Genomic DNA, 10,594 nt, shown 5'->3' on the forward strand with positions numbered 1-10,594 from the left:
TATTTAACTGTCTTTATGCATTTACAAATAAATTTTCATTTTCCAAGTTATCATTTGCAAATCTATTTGATGTAGTCTTTACTGAATCACCATATAGCACTTACCAACTCTACTAGGGAAACAATTTTTGAGTTACTTTCTGTGTGCTAATAGTAACATGCCTAGAGCCCAAGAGGTAAGAGTAGGAATTTGAAGAACCAGAACATCACCACATTCTTGTACACAATTCCACCTTTTCATGATTAATGATTCCACATTTGTAGTGGAGTGTAAATGTGGGCCCCAAATTTAAGTTTCTTCATTACTCATTATATGGAAAAAATGAGGGTGTCAAAGACCCCATTTCACATAACACTGACAACTCAAAGAAGAAATTTGTTCAAAAAAGCAGTCTTAACAAGTAAAATTTATGAACCGTCACTAACAATAATTACTTAATAACAAAGCAATATTGGCAATGTTCTTTTTGAGGTGAACTTTAGGATAGATTCGTTGGCATTTAACTTTTAAGGATGCAATTTTAAAAGAAATTTTTATTGGATTAATTTTATTTTGATCCGATTCAACTTTCCATCTCACTTTAAATTATTATTTCCAAACACAGTACGCAGTACTTGCAGACTCATTCTATTTTTATTAGAAAATGTAAGTTTTCTGCAAATGCTACTGGATTCAATCACCACATTATAAGTTTTCTTTAAATGTTCTTTAAAAGAATATTTTGTGCGGGGCGCCTGGGTGGCGCAGTCGGTTGGGCGTCCGACTTCAGCCAGGTCACGATCTCGCGGTCTGTGAGTTCGAGCCCCGCGTCAAGCTCTGGGCTGATGGCTCGGAGCCTGGAGCCTGTTTCTGATTCTGTGTCTCCCTCTCTCTCTGCCCCTCCCCGTTCATGCTCTGTCTCTCTCTGTCCCAAAAATAAATAAAAAACGTTGAAAAAAAATTTAAAAAAAAAAAAAAGAATATTTTGTGCTTATAATCGTGTTGTAATGATGGTCATCTATGTGTCACTAAACAAATTTTAAAAATTCCAGTTCAGCCCAAATTCATGGAGCATTTATCCATTTTGCCATTCCTAGACTTTGTGTTAAATGAAAACTTGCAACACAAAAATTAATCATTTACCATGAGTAGGCCCTTCGCTAGCACTGGAGCAGTGATACTAACGCTTATGTATTACCTTCATCTTAGAAACTCATGAGAATCCAGTGGTCCTGCAGGGGACTTGGATTGGGTGTTTTTGAAAAAGCCTTCCCTAGCTCATAAATCTTACAGAAGTTAAAGATTTTTTACAATAAGCCAAAAGAAAGGTTATCTTTTTCAAGTAAAGAATAACAAGCAGTGTTAGGCTAGGAGATGTTGAGTAAGTGTGTTTGGCTTAGGGTCCAGCCAGTTCAGAGAGAGCCCTTGTTAGGCTACAGAAAGCCCAGAAGAGGTGATTAACAGGGTTTTATTGTAGCCCTGACCACATCAACCTAACTCTTCAGCATAATTATCTGAGGTGTTGAAAAGACTGTCTTCAACTGGTACAATATTAAGCTTTCTCATTTGCGTTTCAGGTAAACAGATGATTCTTCCTATTATATAGTGAGTAGGTATCACACAGGCTCAATCATATGGCAATCATTTAACAATAACCAAGCTGTAAACATGTCTGCTCAGTGGGAAATTCAGAGCCTTTAAAGATAGGACCCACAGAAACTATTGCACTCAGGAAATGAATAACATCACAAAACCACTTTTCTAATAACATTATTAGAAATATACATAAATTAGAAATGAGGCATAAAGAACCCTTTGAGTTCCATCCAACAAGACAAAGAGATAATTAAACACACACACACACACACACACACACACACACATGTCTGCCACTGAAAGCAGCTTCTGTTGGCTTAGAATGTTAAGATGATCTCTGTGGTGAATGGAGTGGATAATGGGCCTTTAGGATCACAGTAGGCAAAGCACCGTGTTATTCCACTGACCGAGAGACAATGGTTCCTAGCAGCAAGCCTGCAACAGAATATAACTCAGACAGAAGAAATGACACCAACAGAAAATAATGAAATAATCTGAAATGGATTTTTCAAAAAAGGAGATTTAGAATATTCAGAGATAATGAGAAAGCAATATCTTTGAAATAAAAATAGGAGATAATCTTATTCAATGAATGGAAGAGCTGAATAATAGCCTTTGGAAATTTTGGAAAGAAAATAATGCAGTCACAAAATTAAATACAGAACAAGTGTATTTATTTCTTTTTATTTTTGAACTTTTTATTTATTTATTTGAGAGAGAGAGAAAGAGAACAAGCAGGGGAGGGGCAGAGAGACAGGGGCAACAGGGGATCTGAAGTGGGTGCTGTGCTGATAGCAGAGAGCCTGATGCAAGGCTTGAACCCACAAACTGTGAGATCATGACCTGAGCCAAAGTTGGAGACTTAACAAACTGAGCCACCCAGGCACCCCAGAACAAGTGTATGTAAACTAAAATTTAAGGAGTCACCTAAAACAGAGCAGAAAGACATAAGAAGTTAAACTCCTCCCACATGCAGTCAGCACTCAGATTTCCAGACTGCCTTGAATCTTGGATTCAATTATATATATTTCATTCCACTAATCAGACATGCTCATTTGAGACTTTGATTTGGAAGTGAGCCAAGAAAGGAATTTGTCTGTTTATGCAACTCTCACTTTTTCTGGCATGAGTAGAGAAAGAGCAACTGGTATTTTATGGCGGCAAAGCCAGAGTGGCTCCAAGACAGTCTTCCTGGTAAAGAAGGTGTCTCAGAATTCCAGGAAGGGTTGCTCTCCCCTCCATATACACTGGGGAAACAGACATGGCAGTTTGCTCAGCAGAAAACTTGAGAAAAAAAAAGAAAGAAAAGTTCTCTGATGCAGTTTTGGAAAAATGTTTTTCTGCTTAAGATTGAGAACCATAATTACAAACGGTGAATTGAAATATCGGCAAACTTCATTAATACCTAAATAATGTCTGAAAATAATAAATTATTGCTTTTTATATTTCAAACAGGATTGTATTAAATACCCTAGAAGTCCACACTTTTAATTATCTTGGCAGAACATCATTATGTACTCTTTGAGTTTCAAGGTCAAGCCAACAATATTTAAACTGGAACACAACCTCTTATGTATTTTTCACTAAATTTGCTCTCCAGGAAGTCCCTCACTTAGGGGAAAACTATATCCTAAAGCATATTTTAGGTCAGATATAAAAAACAGATAAAGATATAAACATATAGGTATATATGGATAGGTAGATATAGATACAGATATAGATATACATACAAAAGTTAGGTTCGTTTCCTATTTTAGTCCACAGATGTCAAATAGAGCATAGATCTGAGTAATAATGTCACCAAGAGTACAACAAGAAAGAAGCTAGTTGAGCAAGAGCTCAGGAAATATGTGATCAAGAAATATGTTAATACGATGGTCTGAATCATTGGGCCAAGCAAATCATCTCTTAAATAAGAATACGCCAGACCTTTGGGGTGCCTGGGTGACTCAGTTGGTTGAGCGACCGACTTCAGCTCGGGTCATGATCTCATGGTTTGTGAGTTCGAGCCCCTCGTCCAACTCCGTGCTGATGATAATTCAGGGCCTGGAGCCTGCATTGGATTCTGTGTCTCCCTCTCTCTCTCTGCCCCTTCCCTGGTGGTGCTGTGTGTCTCTCTCTTGCTCTCTCAAAAAGAAACATTAAAAAAAAAAAGAATACTCCTGATCTTTAAAAAGAGAAAATATAATTCTATCTTTTCTGTGATTTTAAAACATTATAAGCCTTGAATAGTTGATAGGAGAACTATGTTTTTTAAGAAACCGCGGGAAGGGAGGTGCTTTTGCAGGCGGAGAGAGGATGGAGATGGGGGTGGGGGGGAGAATACAGGAAAAGCACCCCTCCCCAAAGTAGCTGGAGAAAAAGTGGAAAATTGGAAACAGCCACAGGGACTAAACTAAAAAGGGAGAAAGGAGAAAGGAGAGGGTTTAAAGCCCATTAGGACTGTAAACAAGGGGAGTGCAAAGGCTGCAACTCCACAGCTGATACCTGGCGGTGCTCTGGTGGGAAGGGTGAATCCCCAGGAACAGAGTGGGGTTCCGGAGGTTCTTGGGCCACACAGGGAAAAGCGGTTCCACTGCTGGAAGGACATTTGGTAGAGACTGTTGAAGCCACCTGATCCCAACAGACCCCAGAGAATGGCCACATTCGCTGGTGCTGGAACAAGGTCATTAAGGATGAAGCCTGGTGCCAGATGTGTGTTGTGATCTTCCATAATCCCTGAAATGCTGCTGCTGCACTATCTCGCAAACTTTTTCTGGGGCAGGCTGACCTGGCCGCAGTCTCGGGGCACTAGCAGCAGCAGGGTCCAGCAAGCATTCCTGGGTGAGGCTGACATTCGGCCATTGCTCGGTGAGACCCTCCCACAGAGGGGCGGAACAGGTCAAAGCCGCAGTCCTTCAGAAGTAAGGGGCCGGGGAAAACAGATGCATCTGAGACAAAACTGAGGAGAGAGGTACTGCCTGGGGCTTGGTCAAAGATAGTGAAAAAGCAGGGGAGTGGATGAAAGCTGAAGACAGAGGACTGGTGTGCAATTGCTGATCATGGAGAACAGAGTTCTGGAGCTAGAGACTGGGTAGCTGGGTGACGCCATTTTCACTGCTCCCGCGCATGCGTATACATACCTATGAGCGCCACAACACTCCACGCCAGTAGGAAAACAGCGCCATCTAGTGGAAAACGGAGCCATTACACTGAGCCCTGCCCAATTGGGCCAACCTCACCCTTCAAGAACACAAGTCTTACCGCCTACTTAGTTTGTGGACTATAAAGTGCTTCATAGTCTGACTTCTAGGGGAAAACGAAGTAATTTCAGTCCTATTTCAATCTGTTAGCAGGTCCATCTATTCACTTTTCTTTTTTTTCCTCTTTTTCACCTTATTTTCTTTTCCTTGAATACAGAAAGAAAAAAATTCATTTCTTTTTTCAATTTTTATTAAAAATTTTTTCTTTAATTTTTTTTACTGTATTTTTTACTTTTGTGTAAATGTTTTCAAATTCTATTTTACTCCCATCATTTCATTTTAGTCTACTTCAGTGTATTCATTTTCTCAAATTCTCAAACGATTTCCTTTTTATTCCCCCTTTTTTCTCTAATCTATCAAACCACTTTCAACACCCAGACCAAAACACACCTAGGATCTAGCATCATTTATTCGATTTGTGTGTGAGTGTGTGTGTGTTTCATTTTTTAATTTTAATATTTTTTAACTTTAATGTTTTTACCTCAATTCCTTTTCTCCCTTCAAAATGATGAAACGAAGGAATTCATCCCAAAAGAAAGAGCACGAAGAAATGACAGCCAGGGATTTAACCAACACAGATACAAGCAAGATGTCTGAACCAGAATTTAGAATCATGATAATAAGAATACTAGCTGGAGTCAAAAATAAATTAGAATAAGTTAGAATCCCTTTCTGTGGAGAAGTAAAAACTAGTCAGGATGAAATAAAAAATGCTATAAATGAGCTGCAATCACAGATGGATGCCATGGTGGCAAGGATGGATGGGGCAGAACAGAGAATCAGTGATATAGAGGACAAACTTATGGAGAATAATGAAGCAGAAAAAAAGAGGGAGATGAAGGCAAAAGAGCACGATTTAAGAATCAGAGAAATCAGTGACTTATTAAAAAGGAACAACATCAGAATCATAGGGGTACCAGAAGAGGAAGAGAGAGAAATAGGGGTAGAAGGGTTATGTGAGCAAATCATAGCAGAAAACTGTCCTAACCTGAGGAAAGACACAGACATCAAAATCCAGGAAGCACAGAGAACCACCATTAGATTCAACAAAAACTGACCATCAACAAGGCATATCATAGTCAAATTCACAAAATAGTCAAGCAAGGAAAGAATAATGAAAGCAGCAAGGGAAAAAAAGTCCCTAACCCACAAGGGAAGACAGATCAGGTTTGCAGCAGACCTATCCACAGAAACTTGGCAGGCCAGAAAGGAGTGGCAGGATATATTCAATGTGCTGAACCAGAAAATTATTCAGCCAAGAATTTCTTTATCCAGCAAGGCTGTCATTCAAAATAGAAGGAGAGATAAAAAGTTTCCCAGACAAACAAAAATTAAAGGAGTTTGTGACCATTAAACCAGCCCTGCAATAAATTTTAAGGGGGAACTCTCTGAGGGGGAGAAAAGATGAAAAAAAATACATATATATATGTATGTATATATACTATATATATATATATATATATATATATATATCAAAAAATACCAAAAGCAACAAAGATTAGAAAGGACCAGAGAACACCACTAGAAACTCCAACTCTACAAGCATCATAATGGCAATAAATTCATAATTTTCAGCACTCACTCTAAACGTCAGTGGACTCAAAGCTCCAATCAAAAGACATAGGGTAACAGAATGGATAAGAAAACAAGATTCACCTATTTGTTGTTTACAAGAGACCCACTTTAGACCTAAAGACACTCTCAGATTGAAAATAAGGGGATGGAGAACCATCTATCATGCTAATGGTCGTTGAAAGAAAGCTGGAGTAGCCGTACTTATATCAGACAATCTAGACTTTAAAATAAAGACTGTATCAAGAGATGCAGAAGGGCATTATATCATAATCAAGGGGTCTATCCACCAAGAAGACCTAACAATTGTAATCATTTATGTGCCAAATGTGGAAACACCCAAATGTATAAATCAATTAATCACAAACATAGAGAAACTTATCGATAGTAATACCATAATAGTAGATTTCAACACCCCACTCACAACAATGGACAGATCATCTAATCAAACAATCAACAAGGAAACAATGGCTTTGAATGACACACTGGACCAAATGGACTTAACAGATATATTCAGAACATTTCATCCTAAAGCAGCAGAATATACATTCTTTTCCAGTGCACATGGAATGTTCTCCAGAATAGACCATATAGTGGGACACAAATCAACTCTAAGTAAGTACAAAAAGATCGAGATCATACCATGCATATTTTCAGACCACAATGCTATGAAACTCTAAATCAACCACAAGAAAAAATTTGGAAAGGTAACAAATACTTGGAGACTAAAGAACATCCTACTAAAGAATGAATGGGCTAACCAAGAAGTTAAAGAGGAAATTAAGAAGTATATGGAAGCCAATGAAAATGATAACACCACAACCCAAAACCTCTGGGACGCAGCAAAGGCAGTCATAAGAGGAAAGTATATTGCGATCCAGGCCTTCCTAAAGAAGGAAGAAAGATCTCAGATACACAACCTAACCTTAGGCCTTAATGAGCTGGAAAAAGAACAACAAATAACACTCAAAGCCAGCAGAAGACAGGAAATAATAAAGATTAGAGCAGAAATTAATGCAATCAAAACCAAAAAAACAGTAGAACAGATCAATGAAACCAGATGCTGGTTCTATGAAAGAATTAACAAAGTTGATAAACCACTAGCCAGTTTGATCAAAAAGAAAAAGGAAAGGACCCAAATAAATAAAATTGAGAATGAAAGAGGAGAGATCACAGCCAACACAGCAGAAATAAAAACAATAATAAGAGAATATCATGAGCAATTATATGCCAATAAAATGGGCAATCTGGAAGAAACGGACAAATTCCTAGAAACATATACACTACCAAAACTGAAACAGGAAGAAATAGACAATTTGAACAGACCCATTACCAGTAAGGAAATTGAATTAGTAATCAAAAATCTGCCAAAAAACAAGAGTCAAGGGCCAGGTGGCTTTCTACCACCTTGGGAATTCTACCAAACATTTAAGAAAGAGTTAACACCTATTCTCTTGAAGGTGTTCCAAAAAATAGAAATGGAAGGAAAACTTCCAAACTGTTTCTATGAAGCCAGCATTACCTTGATTTCAAAGCCAGGCAGAGACCCCACTAAAAAGGAGAACTATAGACCAATTTCCCTGATGAACATGGATACAATAATCCTCAACAAGTTATTAGCCAACGGGATCCAACAATACATTAAAAAAATGATTCACCACGACCAAGCGGGATTTATACCTGGGATGCAGGGCTGGTTCAATATCTGCAAAACAATTAACGTGATTCATCACATCAATAAAAGAAAGGACAAGAACCATATGGTCCTCTCAATAGATGCGGGGAAAGCATTTGACAAAATAAAGCATCCTTTCTTGATAAAAACCCTCAAGAAAGTAGGGATAGAAGGATCATACCTAAAGATCATAAAAGCTACATATGAATGACCCAACACTAATATCATCCTCAATGGGGAAAAACTGACAGCTTTCCCCCTAAGGTCAGGAACAAGACAGGGATGTCCACTCTCACCACTGTTATTCAACATTGTATTGGAAGTCTAAGCCTCTGCAAACAACACAAAGAAATAAAAGATATCCAAATTGGCCAGGAGGAGGTCAAACATTCACTCTTCACAGATGACATGATATTCTATATGGAAAACCCAAAAGATTCCACCAAAAATCCACTAGAATTGATTCATGAATTCAGCAAAGTTGCAGGATACAAAATCAACGCACAGAAATCGGTTGCATTCCTATACACCAACAATGAAGCAACAGAAAGAGAAATCAAGTAATCAGTCCCATTTACAGTTGCACCAAAAACCATAAAATACCTAGAAATAAATCTAACAAAGAGGTGAAAAATCTATACACTGAAAACTATAGAAAGCTTATGAAAGAAATTGAAGAAGACACAAAAAAATGGAAAAAGATTCCATGCTCCTGGATAGGAAGAACAAATATTGCTAAAATGTCGATACTAACTAAAGTAATCTACATATTCAATACAATCTCTATCAAAATAACACCAGCATTCTTCACAGAGCTGGAACAAATAATCCTAAAATTTATATGGAACCAGAAAAGACCCCAAATAGCCAAAGCAATCTTGGAAAAGAAAACCAAAGCAGGAGGCATCACAATCCCAGATTTCAAGCTATACTACAAAGCTGTAATTATCAAGACAGTATGGTACTGGCACAAGACAAGACACTCAGATCAATAGAATAGAGAACCCAGAAATGGACCCACAAACATATGGCCAACTAATGTTTGACAAAGCAGGGAGGAATATCCAATGGAAAAAAGACAGTCTCATCAGCAAGTGCTGCTGGGAAAACTGGACAGCAACATGCAGAAGAATCAACCTGGACCACTTTCTTACACCCTACACAAAAATAAACTCAAAATGGATGAAAGACCTAAATGTAAGACAAGAAGCCATAAAATCCTCAAGGAAAAAAACAGGCAAAACCCTCTTTGATCTTGGCTGCAGCAACTTCTTACTCAACACGTCTCCAGAGGCAAGGGAAACAAAAGCAAAAATAAACTACTGGGACCTCATCAAAATAAAAGATTCTGCACAGTGAAAGAAACAATCAAGAAAACTAAAAGGCAACCAATAGAATAGGAGAAGATATTTGCAAATGACATAGCAGATAAAGGGTTAGTATCCAAAATCTATAAAGAACTTATCAAACTCAACACCCAAAAAACAAAAAAATCCAGTGAAGAAATGGACAAAAGACATGAACAGACACTTCTCCGAAGAAGACATCCCGATGGCCAACCAACACATGAAAAAATGCTCCACATCCCTCATCATCAGGGAAATACAAATCAAAACCACAATGAGATACCACCTTACACCTATCAGAATGGCTAACATTAACAACTGAGGCAACAACAGATGTTGGTGAGGATGTGGAGAAAGAGGATCTCTTTTGCATTGCTGGTGGGAATGCAAGCTGGTGCAACCACTCTGGAAAACAGTATGGAGGTTTCTCAAAAAACTAAAAATAGAACTACCCTACGACCCAGCAACTGCACTACTAGGCATTTATCCACGGGATACAGGTGTGTTGTTTCAAAGGGACACATGCACCCCCATGTTTATAGCAGCACTATCAACAATAGCCCAAGTGTGGAAAGAGCCCAAATGTCCATCAATGGATGAATGGATAAAGAAGAAGTGGTATATATATACAATGGAGTATTACTCGGCAATCAAAAAGAATGAAATCTTGCCATTTGCAACTACGTGGATGGAACTGGAGGGTACTATGCTAAGTGAAATTAGTCATTCAGAGAAAGACAAAAATCATATGACTTCACTCATATGAGGACTTTAAGACACAAAACAGATGAACATAAGTGAAGGGAAACAAAAATAATATAAAAACAGGGAGGGGGACAAAACATAAGACACTCTTAAATATGGAGAACAAACTGAGGGTTATGGGAGGGGTTGTGGGAGTGGGGATGGGCTAAATGGGTAAGGGGCACTAAGGAATCTACTCCTGAAATCATTATTGCACTATATGCTAATTTGGATGTAAACTTAAAAAAATAAAAATAAATTAAAAAAAGAATATTTCAAACAAATGCTAACAAGAAGAGATAGAAATAACTATATACTATTTCATTAAGCAGGGTTTATAACAAAAATGCATTTAATTGGAAAAAAAAGAGGGAAACTTCAATGACAAATAATGTGTACTCAATAAGGCACACCGTCCTTAAGCCTTTGCACCTTAGGGA

This window comes from Neofelis nebulosa, chromosome 3 (assembly GCF_028018385.1).
Source record: "Neofelis nebulosa isolate mNeoNeb1 chromosome 3, mNeoNeb1.pri, whole genome shotgun sequence".
NCBI lineage: Eukaryota > Metazoa > Chordata > Mammalia > Carnivora > Felidae > Neofelis > Neofelis nebulosa.